Raw genomic sequence first — 14259 nt, forward strand, 5'->3', positions numbered from 1 at the left:
GTTCCTCAGACTCAATAATTTCAAATGCTTTGTCTTCAGGTTTGATGATTGTTTCTTATGCCTGGTCAGGTCTGCTTTTGAACTTCTTTAGTGAATTTTTCAATTTAGTTATTTTAGTCAGCTTCTTTTTTTTTTTAATTGTGCTGATGCCACTCTCTCTTTAATAACTTAATAATAATAGATGACAAGGACTAGAGAACAAGATTGGACTCAAAATAGGTGTGTAGTTTAACCCTGTGGTCTGTCATGTTGGGTAACCTGCTATGTTGTCATCAAATGAGTTTAGTAGAAAACACTTATATCACTGAAGAAGAGTTTAGGGTGCATTCTAACGTCCTGGAGGGCAGAATTGATAAACTGATATTGGCCATTAAATCTCTTAGAGGTTTATCCGTATAAAGGTGACTTTCTTTCAAAATGCTCTATATTTAAAACAATCAGCTTTCAAAATATTCTTATACAATGGAGAAAATATTGTGCCCTGAATTTTAAAAGACAGGCACTGCCAGGTGCAAGGTTTTGTTAGAAGTTACACAACAAGACAGGTTAGATTTCTGGCCAGTAGTGTCTTCATCATCAGAATGTGACATTCTTCCCTTAGCAAGATGCACAAATCATAATACATCTGGGAAAAACCTCACAGTTGTGTGATTCTCTATCAGTGGGCTGTCTCTAAATCCTGAACAAAGTGGAAGCCAGAGTCATAATGCATTAGGTTTAGTATCTGTGTCTCAAGACACAGACTTTTTGCATGGCAAAGAGAAAACATATTAAGGCAGGGTGCAACCATGAGGCACCATTGACCTTACACATAACTTAGCTTATTCTTTGCATTGTCCTTAGTAAGGAGTTTACTTTTTTTTATTTCTTAATGAGGACTGGCTCTGTTACCAGGCTGGAATGTAGTGGCATGATCTTGGTTCACTGCAACCTCCGCCTCCTGGGCTCAAGCAATCCTCTTACCTCAGCCTCCCAAGTAGCTGGGGCTACAAGCTCATGCCACCATGCATGGCTAATATTTGTATTTTTTTGTAGAGATGGGGTTTTGCCATGTTTCCCAGGCTGGTCTTCAACTCCTGAGCTCAAGTGATACACTTGCATTGGCCTTCAAAAGTGCTGGGATTACAAGTGTGAGCCACTGTGATTGGCTAATTAGCTTTTTTAAAGTGCTAAAGATTTCTAAAAAGCTAAACAAATTTTAGAGGGTTTATAGAAATACATTTTTAGGAAGCTGGATTATTTAGTTATGTTTGATATGTCATTTATATGACCCTAAACAAATTAAAAGAGAAAAAAACTTTAGTCAATTCACTAGTGTACACAAAGACAGATGATATTTTTGATACATTTTCCACCATCAAATTAATGAAATAACTAATTGCTTTGATTTCTGTTACACAAAGCCCCAAAGCTGCCAAATGCCAGAAAGTAGCACAATTGAATTTATTTGCTTTTTACAGAAAATGAGGGACCTTTCAATATTCCAAACATTGAAAGCAGGTATTGGATACTGGATTGGTCCATTCTCAGCTTGCTATAAAGAAATAACTGAGACTGGGTCATTTATGAAGAAAAGAGGTTTAATTGGTTCACAGTTCCACAGGCTGTACAGGAAGCATGATGCTGGCTTCTGCTTGGGTTCTGGGGAGCCCTCAGGAAACTTACAATCATGGTGGAGGGCGATGGGTAGCAGACATGTCACATGACTAGAACAAGCACAAGAGAGAGATGGGGGAGGTGCCACATACTTTTAAATGATGAGAACTCACTCGCTATTTTGAGGACAACACCCAGGGGATAGAGCTAAACCGCTAAACCATTCATGAGGCATCCATCCCTACCGTCCCCATGCATCATCACCAGGCCTCGCCTCCAGCATTGAGGATTACAATTCAACATGAGATTTGGTGAGGACACGGGTCCAAACCATGTCAGGTACCTTCTTAAACTTGTTGGGGAACACCTACAAATTACTTTATTTATACAGATATAGTAAAATAGAAGAAGACAGAGACTCTGTCTTAGTGCAGATAGTTAATCTAAATTTCTTATTTGTTAATTGAGTATAGATATTTCACATACATTTTTCTTTGAATGCACGTAATTTGTTATTGATTTATTTACTCAAAAATATTTTTCAGGTGCTTGAGATGCACCAGGCCTGTAAGGCACTGATTCTGAAAGAAGGTACAGATGGAGACTGCACACTTAGAGAATTTACTTTTTGGGGGATATAGGCCTTAGAGCTGTGATGACTGCAAACACAAGAGCTACAAGAAGCTCAAAGACAAAGATTAGGACGCTCAGAAAGACGAGTATTGTTTTTTTCTGGGCAGAAGGGTGGCTTTGTGGGAATGACGCTGTTTAATTTGAGTCTCGAAGACTGGGTAGGATTCAGATATTTAGGGATGGAGAACAGCACTGCAGGCAGAATGCACAGAGTGAGCGCAACCAAGGTACGATGGTAAGGGCTTCCAAGGGGAGCCCTTGGTTTGAGGTGGAATGCAGGATAAAAGGATGCGAGATTTGGAATCAGGCTAGAAAAGAAAGAAAACGTTTGAATTTATTGAGTGCTTACTTTGCAACATGCATTGAGAGTTGCTTGTGAGAATGTTATACTTTTCAACCCTAAAACAACTGTCCCTAAATAAGCTTATTTCCCCCTTTTGTTATTTTCTTTTGTAAAATGTTATCGTTGCTTTTCTGCAGTTGGGGAAACTGAAGTGTAGAGAAGGTAAAGGACTTGCTGGAGGTTGCCTTTTACTAAGTGGCAGGACCAGCATTTAAATCTAGTTTCAACTGACTCTTAAGTACGAACTCTTAGCTCTTTCACTGCCTTGAGTGAAATCCTATTAAAAGGGAAGGTGAGAAGTCTCTGAACCTCTGAGGATTTTTTTTTTTTTTGAGACAGAGTCTTGTTCTGTCACCCAGGCTGGAGTGCAATGGCATGATCTTGACTCACTGCAACCTCCGCCTCCCGGGTTCAAGTAATTCTCCTGCCTCAGCCTCCCAAGTAGCTGTGATTACAGGCAAATGCCACCATGCTTGGCTAATTTTTGTACTTTGGTCAAGATGGGGTTTTACCATGTTGGCCAGACTGGTCTCAAACTTCTGACCTCAGGAGATCCGCCTGCCTTGGCCTATCAAAATGCTGGGATTATAGGCGTGAGTCACTGCGCCCGGCTCCTCTGAGATTTTGAGCAGATGAGAGGCAGTGTTAGGGATCCTTGTTTAGAAAGCTGGTGCAGCCTATAGCCTGGGCTGGAGGAAACCTAGTTTTTCAGTTTTATCCTCACTGAAGAAAGGTACTAATTTGTGTTTGAAGAAAATTTAACTTGATAATACACCTTTCTCTAGATGCTACTAGGCTACAGTGATCCCTGGGCAGCTGAGTACAGGATTGCACTTACAAAATTGTGAAACTTTGATTGTGGTATCAATTGCCGTGCTCAGTGCATTAACAGACATTAAGACTTTAAGTGATGAGTAATTATAACAATCTGAAGCTTGGTGTTATCATAATTTCACTGAAAGGAAAAACTGAGGCTTAGAGAAGTTAAGTCACCTGTTCAAGAGTAGAGCTAATCAGTGGCAATGTTCAAATCTAGGGTTGTTTCCATAATTTTGTACTAGTCTCCTACTATTTGCCCAGAAAGGCAAAGGAATATTGATTTAAAAAATGAGTCAGGAGCGGTGGCTCACACCTGTAATCCCAGCACTTTGGGAGGCCGAGGCGGGTGGATCATGAGGTCAGGAGTTTGAGACCACCCTGAACAACATGGTGAAACCCCATCTCTACTAAAAATACAAAAATTAACTGGGCATGGTGGCCATGCCTGTAATCCCAGCTACTTGGGAGGTGGAGGCAGGAGAATTGCTTAAACCCAGGAAGCGAAGGTTGCAGTGAGCCAAGATAGCGCCATTGTACTCTAGCCTGGGTGACAGAACAAGACTCTGTCTCAAAAAAAAAAAAAAAAAAAGAAAGAAAGAAATGGCTGCACTCAGTTCTGCCACCTGTACAGGTAGCCTCCTTCTGGACTCCAGATGCCACCGAGATTACCTCATCCTGGTCCCACTCTGGGAGCTTCCTGTCAGCAGCCATCCCTCTCCTCTTGTCTTGGTTCACTCCTGAGGACTTCTTGTGTCATCTTTATGGCCACCCTAATGTACACAAATCACTTTCACAGACAGCGTCATGAGTGTCTACATAACCCTGATGAACGGTGGTTTGTCTTTGCAAGACTGGAAAGTGTCCAGTGAATTTCTATTTGCTGTGGCTTCCTGGGGATTGAAGGGATTACGGTTGATGAGAGGTTTGAAATTCAACCAGCTTATTATTAGTGGAGGCACATGAAGTTTGAAAATCTTGTTTGTCTTGATCTAGCTTTCTTTTCATCTCTTACTTTTTCTTTCTTCCTTTAATCTTTCCCTCTCTCCCTCCCTCCTTCCTTCCTTTCCTTCTTCCCTCCTTCCTTCCTTCCTTCTTCCTTCTCTCCTTCTTTTCTGCCTCTCACTCTCTCTTTTTAAATGTAAGGGGAAAAGGGCACGCTAGTCAGAAATGCTATGAGGTAGTTGTTGGTTTTTGTCACAAGTGTTCATTCTCCACTTCTGTTTTTCCCACTTGATAGTTATCCCAAACATCTAGTTTTTACTGCCTTCTCAAAACATATAATTCATGTAGGTTCAGGGTATTTATTGACTACTATGTGCAAAGCGTTGCTCTAGTGTTCTAGTACTAGTGTAAAGAGTCATTCACATCAAGATGGAAAGATGATGACTAAGTGAATGAACAAGATTTGAGATGTCTTGTCTCTTGCATTTTTCACATAGGTATTGGTTACTTCAAATGACATGAACAAGGGTTCTCATGTAAAGCTGGAGAAGAACCAAAGGAAGTCAGTTGCTTTAAGGTATGGTTGGTACTTGATAACTCACAGCACTAATTACAGCTGAGATGAAGACTACAATAGATTTGTTATAAGCACCTATAATTCCCCTTTATCATGCTTGAATTATATTCTATATGGTTTGGACAGCTTACAGTCGCTAAAGACCCATGGATAATACACCTACATCTCTACACATAACACTTCTTTTTGTCAATCTGGGAAAGAATATAGTGAGAATTGACAATTATGTTGTCATAAAATGAGCCATCTTTTCTCATTCTTGCCAAGTTCCCTTTGTTGGCTGGCCCTAGTGACCAGGGAGAAATCTGAAATAGTGATTTTTCCTGTCTATCTTTTGAGTTTGAAGAAACATAGCTATTATTATTAATTTATCCTAGGAAAATTAAACAAAATGACAGCTTCACAGAAAATTAAGCTTCATTAAATTTCCTTGTCAGATGAGAATAGGTTGAGGATGGTCTTTATTTGGTTTCAGTGATTGTGAGTGAGTGTGTGGGGTTCTTCTTCCTTTCCTGGGGCTGTATCAGATTCTGGGTCCTCAGATATTTTAGGCTTCTTATAAAAGGCAAGACTTTTAAAAAATATTGATGAACTTTGGACTGGAATGAGCTTCATGTTTTGGGTAACTGTGGGATTTTGGTGGAGGCTATGATGGGACAAGGCTGATTCTGGAGTTGTTGTAAACACCTAGGTTTTTTTTCTTGTTGTTGTTTTTTGTTTTTGTTTTTTTTTGAGATGGAGTCTCACTCTGTTGCCCAGGCTGGAGTGCAGTGGCGCAATCTCGGGTCACCGCAACCCCTGCCTCCTGGGTTCAAGCGATTCTTCTGCCTCAGCCTCCCAAGTAGCTATGATTACAGGCGCTCACCACCGTGTCTGGCTAATTTTTTGTATTTTTAATGGAAACGGGGTTTCACTATGTTGACCAGGCTGGTCTCAAACTCAGATGATCTTGGGTTATATCAGAACATCTGAACTCTCTGTCCTGGGGAGCACAGCTTTGACTTGGATTCCTTAGGGCTGGCTGCACCGAATTGACTTTGAAGGAGTAGGTGGGAGGTTGAAAGGTGTTATCAGAGTGTTGCATTATTTGACGACATCTTAAATGCCTTAAACACAAATCATCAACATTTACTGGCATGTTTTCATGCATCAGGCATTGTGTTAGAGATGAGAACCACAAAATGAATTACCCAAACCCACTCCCAACATTCCTTAAATTTTCTTTCCTGTTGTATCATACAGATTATTTGGAGTATACATTCTTAGTCACCAATTTATCTGCCAAGGCAAATAGCTGTAAATGTCCACTTACTAACTTTTCACTTTTAGTTAAGTACTCGAAATATAGTGTCCCACTGAAGCACACAAATTCATGCTTTATGAATTGTTTTAAGAGGATTTGCAGGCAATGAGAAGAAAGCCATTTCAGAGAAGACGCTAATCAGAATTTCTCATAATTGTGTGGACATTTTAAACACTTTGCAAGCGAGAGTATAAATGTAGAAGCAGCGACCAAAAAATTCTGCTTCATTTCGAGCAGGTGACGTAAGAGAACTAAAATCCATGATTAAGAAAAATGAAATTGTATAAATTATAGCAGAAATGCCTGTCATCGCCTGCTAAAGTGCCTCCAGGGGGTTAGATTTGGAAAAGAAAATTACTTATCTGTAATTCTTATTCTCTTTAGGTAGCAATTATAATAGATATACACTCTTGGGTGTAAGTCATTGGTGTGAGAACCAGGAGTAGGCTCGAAGTCAGCTAAAGAATTATAACCCTCAAGGAAGGCATACCCTGGGACGTCAAGGGCAAAATGTATACAGAATGTCATTGCCCCCGAATATCATTCCTATCTGACCATTGAAAAGAGCAGGCGAATTTGGTCCCTTGGAAGAAAAGAGCAGCTGAGTGAATCTATTATTATTATCATAGTATATTAAATGTATAAAGGTCTAGCCACAGGCAACACTTGTGAGTTGGGTCTACTCATTGTCTCTGTGCCTTTCTGCCTACTTCAGGAATCCAATACCCACTTACTCGCCGTCTCCCTCACTCTGCTCTTAGGAAGTACCTCATTACGTTTATTTACACCGAAGCCAAGGCATTCATGGTAGCAAGAACCTTGGAGAGGGAGTAAGAAGCCACGGGGCTGGCTGTGGCTGGCTCGGCCACCCATTCATCCTGTGACGCCAGTGAGCCCTGCCAGCTCTTCCGTGAGCTTTTGTGTCTTCATTCATACGATGATAGGTTAGAACGAGGGAGCACAATTTCTAGGAACACTTTCATCTCCATGATTCTAGGTAAAGAAGACAGGACCATTAAAAATAGGCTAATTTTAGGGTAAACTTGTAGGCTAAATATGGTACCCTTGAATACAGTCTTTTTTTCCTTTGAGATGGAGCCTTGCTCTGTCAACCAGGCTGGAGTGCATTGGCGATCTTGGCTCATTGCAGCCTCCGCCTCTCATGTTCAAGTGCTTCTCCTGCTTCAGCCTCCCAAGTAGCTGGGACTACAGGCACGCGCCATCACACCCAGCTAATTTTTGTGTTTTTAGTAGATACTGGGTTTCACCATGTTGGCCAGGATAGGCTCTACCTTTGACCTCATGATTCGCCTGCCTCGGCCTTTCATAGTACTGGGATTACACACGTGAGCCACCGCGCCCAGCCAAATATGGACTTTAAACTTGACAAGAATCAATGGAGAAGCCACAGAAGTGAAAACTAGCTTGAGGCATCCATTGGGACCCAGGCAGGTATTTGGGGGGTGTGGGGGTCTTGTTTGTTTTGTCTAAACCTTTGTGACAGCTACACAAAAACCCAAGACTGGCCTTAAATGCACCGTCGTATAACTTAAATTGGAACACAATTCACCTAAGAGCCCCTGGGTGAGGGAGCACTTTCTGAAGCTGCCACTGGGGTGACATTAGTGCCAAGAAGCAATCATTCCTGAAGGGTGACTCCAATGTCTGAAAGAGCTAGGGACATTTCCAGCAATGGCTGCATCATTGCTAAGGAACAACTTAACACATGGGAGTGTTTCTTTTTTTATTTCTTTTTAATGTGCGCAGGGACTAGCTGCTTGCGCCTCTTTGAACATGGGGCAGAAAAAGGAATTTCCTTCTTTCTTGTCTTTCTGTCATCAGTCTATGCATCTCTTCTCCTCTGAGGCCACTCCGAGCCAAATGAAAGGGAGAAGTGCTGGGAGGCCTTGTCTGGGTTTCATAAGGTTTTAAAGGGAAGGAAAGATCTTTCTTTGGGTGGGAATGTCCAGAAGTTTGCAGGGATAGTGTGGTCCTGTGCCCATTACCTGCTTTGGCTCATAGTCCTAACCAGATGCACCACTAACCAAGTCTTCTATCTGGGCCCCTGCTAGGGACCCGTTCCCCTCCCCTGACAGCATAGATGTACTTCATATGCATGTTTGAGATTTTTTTTAGTGAGGCATGAGTGCGTATGGCTCAGCTGGGTCCCCCCGAGCTCACATCCTAAGAATTCAACATTGCTCTATGGCCTAAGGCCTGTGGACCTGGGCACAGAGGCCTGAGGAGTGCACACATGGCCCAGGGAAGTTTCATCCTTTTCCTCCATTTATCATGCAATTTAATGGCCGAACACTGATAAGAGCTAAAGACACAACAGAAAACAAGACACTGTGCTGTCTTCAAGAATTTTATTTTCTGCTGGAGTGAGGACATTTCCAAACAAGAACTCTGCAAGCTTTGGGGCTGACCCAAACATCAGGTCATTCATTGCCTGGCACCACACCTGCTTTTTCACTGTTTCCAACGTCCTTATTGTGACAACACACAAAGTGTGGTCTTGTCCAGAAAGTGGAATCATATGTAATTTTGGAAAGCTCTAAAAGATTATTTAATTGTTAATATATTGCTCTGGGGAGTCAGAGCCATCCCCAGGACACAACTCTTTGGAGAAACAACACTTGAACCTCATGCTCTGACAGTGAGGCCACAGGAGGCAGCAGGAGATGGGACATTGAGTGGGATTCAGACACACCAGCGGCCCGTGTGACATCATTGGCCTGTTCTAGTTGCCCTTTTTCTATCAATATTTTCTCGCTTCAAATGACCTGGGATGTATGCATTTTGGAGCATAGGTCCCTGGAAAATATACTCATGCATTCCTTCACTATAGGGATACCTTCTGAGAAACACGTCTGTAGGCAACTTTGTTGTGTGAACATCATTGAGTGCTCATGCACAGCCCTAGCTGGAACAGCCTACTTCACATCTAGGCTAAATGGTATAGCCTATTGCTCCTCAGCTACAAACCTGCACATCAGGTTACTGTAGTGAATACCATTAGCAATTATAGCACAATGGCATTTATGTCAAAACATATGCAAACATAACACAGGGACAGTAAAAATACAGTTTAAGGCCAGGCATGGTGGCTCATGCCTGTAATCTCAGCACTTTGGGAGGCCGAGGTGGGCGGATCACAAGGTCAAGAGTTTGAGACCAGCCTGACCAACATACTGAAACCACATCTCTACTAAAAATACAAAACATTAGCCAGGCATGGTGGCGTGCACCTGTAATCCCAGCTACTGGGGAGGCTGAGGCAGGAGAATTGCTTGAACTCGGGAGGCAGAGGTTACAGTGAGCTGAGATCGCGCCATTGCACTCCAGTTGGGGTGACGGTGTGAGACTCTGACTCAAAAAAAAAAAAAGCTTAAAAGATAAAAATGGTATACCCATAGAGGGCACTTACCATGAAAGGAACCTGAAGAGCTGAAAGTTGCTCTGGGTGAAACTGTGAGTGAGTGGAGTGAGTGAGAAGGCCTAGGACATTACTTCATACTACCGTAGACTTTATAAACACTGCACACTTAGGCTACACTACATAATAAATTAACCTTAGCCTATGGTCACCTTTTTACTTTATAAACGTTTTAATTTTTTTAACTTTTGACTCTTGAAATAGCACTAAGCTTAAAACACAACCATATTTGCTGTTCTTGTGTCAGTTTGCTGAGAATGATGGCTTCCAGATGCATCCATGTCCCTGCAAAGGACACAAACTCATCGTTTTTTATGGCTGCATAGGCTGCATAGAAAATCAAACACCACGTGTTCTCACTCAGAGGCCAATGTTGAACAATGAGAACATAGGGACACAGGGAGGGGAGCATCACACACTGGGGTCTGTTGGGGGGGGCCAAGGGAGGGACATCAGGGAGGGGGGTGGGGAGATCGGGGAGGGATAACATGGGGAGAAATGCCAGACGTAGGTGATGGGGGGATGGAGGCAGCAAACCACATTACCACGTGTGTACCTATGCAACAATCCTGCATGATCTGCACATGTGCCCCAGAACCTAAAGTGCAACAAAAAAAAGAAAAACAACAACAAACAACAACAAAACACAACCATATTGTACACAAATATTTCCTTTCTGTATGTTCTTCTTTTTTCTATTTTTAAAAATTTTAAATTTTTTCCTTAATTTTTTTTTTTGTTTTTTGTTTTGTTAAAAATGAAGACATAAACACACACATTAGCCTAAGCCTACACAGGGCCAAGATCATCAGTTTCATCTTCCGCCTCCACATCTTGTCCCACTAGATGGCACTAGATCAAATGTCACGTTCTCATGGAAGCTGACCCTAGCTGCTTCAGGTCTTTATGTCATCGCCTATGACAACACTGCTTTCTTCTGAGATCCCTCCTGAAGGAACTGGCTGAGGCTGTTGTACAGTTAACATTTTAAAAATAAGTAAAAGAAGGATAAAAAGTATAGTATGGTAAAGACATAAACCAGCAACCTAGTTGTTGTTATCACTATTGAGTATTACAGACTGTACATCATTGCACGAGCTAGACTTTTATATGGCTGGCAGCACAGCAGGGGTTGTTGACACCAGCTTCGCCACAAACACTGAAGTCATGAGCTGTGCTTTGATGTTACCATGGCTACGATGTCACTAGGCAATAGGAATTTATCAGCTTTATTATTGTACCGGACCTCAGTCGTATATGTGGTCTGTTGTTGACCAAAACATTGTCACATGGTGGTTGGGCGCAGTGGCTCAAGCCTTTAATCCCAGCACTTTGGGAAGGCGAGGTGGGCGGATCACTTGAGGTCAGGAGTTCAAGATCAGCCTGGCCAACATGGTAAAACCCCGTCTCTACTAAAAATACAAAAAAAATTACCCGAGCATCGTGGCACACGCCGGTAATCCCAGCTACTCGAAAGGTAATCCCAGGAGAATCGCTTGAACCCGGGAGGAGGAGGTTGCAGTGAGCTGAGATAGCATCACTGCACTTCAGCCTGGGCGACAAGAGTAAAACTCCATCTCAAAAAAACAAAAACAAAAAGCTAAAAACATTGTCACGTGGTGCATGACTGTACTACATAAACTGAGTAAACATGGCTGTCCTGTATAGGAGATGGAACTCTTCTGTAAGTGATGTGAACTCTACAGGTCACTTAGAGAGGTCACGTGCTCATCTCAGCTGGAGAGTATCTACAGTGGGGAGGACCTGGCTGCTTGCAGACCTCTCTGCCTGATCCCTGACTCTTGATGACTCATGTCCTCAGAACGACCAGGAAGGCTTGACACTGAGCAGAATCTCTAATTTGCCTGAGATTGATTTGACAATCTCATCCTTTGTGTCACTTCAATTTGCAGATCGTTCCATTATTGGCAGCTACTTTTCTTAACTTTTTCCAAGTTACATTTGATAAATTGTTTCATTCATTCATTCATTCATTTATTCATTCTCTCATTCACTCACTCAGCATATATTTATTGTATACCTACTTCATGCCAGGTACTCTTCTAAGTGTGGGGGATATAGCAGGGAACCAAAAAGACAAAAATCCTTGCCTTCATGGAGCTGACCTTCCAGTGGCAGACGACAGGCAACAAATATCAGTAAGAAAGTAAATCACATAAGATAGTAGAAGTCATGAGTACTATCGGAGAACAAAAAGCCGGATAAGAGAGATGGGAAGTGCAGTGGGAGGGGTAACGATTCCAAATGAAACGGCTAGGGTCAGCTTCCGAGAGAAAGTGACAGAAGGAGGGGAGCCATGTGAATGCTGGGGGAGAACTTTGTGGACAGAGGCAGTGGCTGGAGAGGTGGGAGCCTGTGTGGTTAGTTTGAAGCACAGATTTGTCCTGTGTGGCTGGACAGAGGACAGCAGAGGCACAGAGGGGTGAGCTGGTGTTCGCTCACAGATCATTTAAGGCTTTAGGGGTTATTGAGAAGGCTTCAGTGTTCCTCTGAATAACCTGAGACCTGGGAAGATTTTGAGGAAAGGCGTGACATGTCTTACTTGTGTTTTTAAAGAATTGCTCTCATTACTGTTCATTTTTAACCAGAATTTACCTGAAAAACCTGTGGGGGTGAAAGGTGCGGGGCGGGGGCCTGGAGGGAGCCCTGAAACACTTTAGGGGCAGGTTTATGCAAAATTTGCTCAGAGAATGGGGTGCAAGATGTCTTCATGGAAGACATACACATTTGTCCTGAGTTTCATTTTAAATATAACTTTGTTAATTTGGAAATACAGTGCACTTACAGAAGAAGGTGGGTAAGTCATAAATGCATTGCTTAATGAAATATAATCAAGCAAATACTCCTATCACCATTGCTGGGGATCCAGAGATTGAACACTTGCCCATACTCAGAGGCTCTTGTGCTCCTTTCTTTTTTGTTCTGTTTTTGTTTTTTGGCGGGGATGGAGTCTTGCTCTGTTGCCCAGGCTAGAGTGCAGTGGCGTGATCTTGGCTCACTATGACCTCCATTTCCTGAGTTTAAACGATTCTCCTGCCTCGGCCTCCTGAGTAGCTGGAATTACAGGCACATGCCGCCACGCCTGGCTAATTTTTGTATTTTTAGTAGAGACAGTGTTATTGGTCTGGCTGGTTTTGACCTCCTGACCTCATGATCTGCCCACCTTGGCCTCCCAAAGTGCTGGGATTACAGGTGTGAGCCACTGGGCCTGGCCCATGTGCCCCTTTCTAATCACAGCTCCACGCCTACTCCCCAAAGGCAATCCCTCTCCAGACTCTCATGGCAGACACTTCCTTGCTGACTTTATCTTTTACCATCTGTGTGTGGATGCTGATACGCTGTGTTTTTTTCTGTGTGTGGATGCTGATACGCTGGCTTCTTTCTCTCTACTTTATGTGTGTGACTCATCCAGGCTGTTGAGGCTGTGGTTTGTTTTCATTGGTTTATATTTCATTGTGTGACTGTCTTTCCATTTTTTTCTACCTATTCTACTGTTGACAGATATTTGGGTTGTCCCCTGCTATGAATATCCTTGTACAAATCTGATGTCCACATGCTGCCATGTCTGTTGAGCCTATATAACCCAGGACTAGAGCTGCAGGGTTGTAAAGTATATGTATATTCATCTTTAGTAGATTACATTAGTTTTCTGTTTTTTTTTTTTTGGTTACAAAATCTTGCTCTGTCTCCTGGGCTGGAAGGCAGTAGTACAATCACAGCTCACTGCAGCCTCAGCCTCCTGGGTTCAAGTGATCTTCTCACTTCAGCCTCCCAAGCAGACAAGCAGCTGAGACTACAGATGTGAGCCAGCACACCTGACTTTTTTTTTATTTTTTATTTTTTTTAGAGACAGGTTCTTGCTTCATTGCCTGGGCTTGTTTCAAACTTCTGACCTCAGTCTTCCCACCTCGGTCTCCCAAAGTGTTGGGATTGCAGGTATGAGTCGCTGTATCAGGCCAGATTCTTATTATTAGTAGTGGACTATCTCTTCCAGAATGATTGCATCAATTTGCAATCTTTCCAGATGTGTGTGGGAATTATCCTTGGTATATATTCTTGTCTATACTTGGTCATGTTACTCTTTTTAATGTTAGTGATTCTGCAGGGTATATAGTGACACTTCAAAAAGTGGTTTTAATTTGAATTTTCCGTGTTACAAGGAGTTGCACACCTTTTCACGTATTTATTGCTCATTTGCATGGCCTCCTTCGTGAAGTTCTTGGTACGTCTACTGCTTATTTTCTATTGGCGGATCTTTTTCTTACTGATTTGTAGGGTTTAAAAAAGCATTCAGGCTATGAGCAGGATATGAACGACAACTAGCTTGTCTCACTCTCTGGCTCAGCTTTTCACTCTCTTATCGATGTCTTTTGAAGACCAAATTTTCTTAATTTTAATGTGGTCATATTTATCAATCTTTTCCTTTATGGTTTGTGCCTTTTATGTCCGATTTTTAAAATCTTCCTCTTCTTTCTCTATTATCTTCTAAGGTCTATTTTGCCTTTCACATTTAATCTAGAATACAACTGGATTGATTTCTGTGTATGATATGAGGCAGAAATGCTCCCTTCCACTCTCCCCCTCTT

Source organism: Aotus nancymaae, unplaced genomic scaffold (assembly GCF_030222135.1).
Source record: "Aotus nancymaae isolate 86718 unplaced genomic scaffold, 86718_ANA_hifiasm-v0.15.2.pri h1tg000051l, whole genome shotgun sequence".
Lineage (NCBI taxonomy): Eukaryota > Metazoa > Chordata > Mammalia > Primates > Aotidae > Aotus > Aotus nancymaae.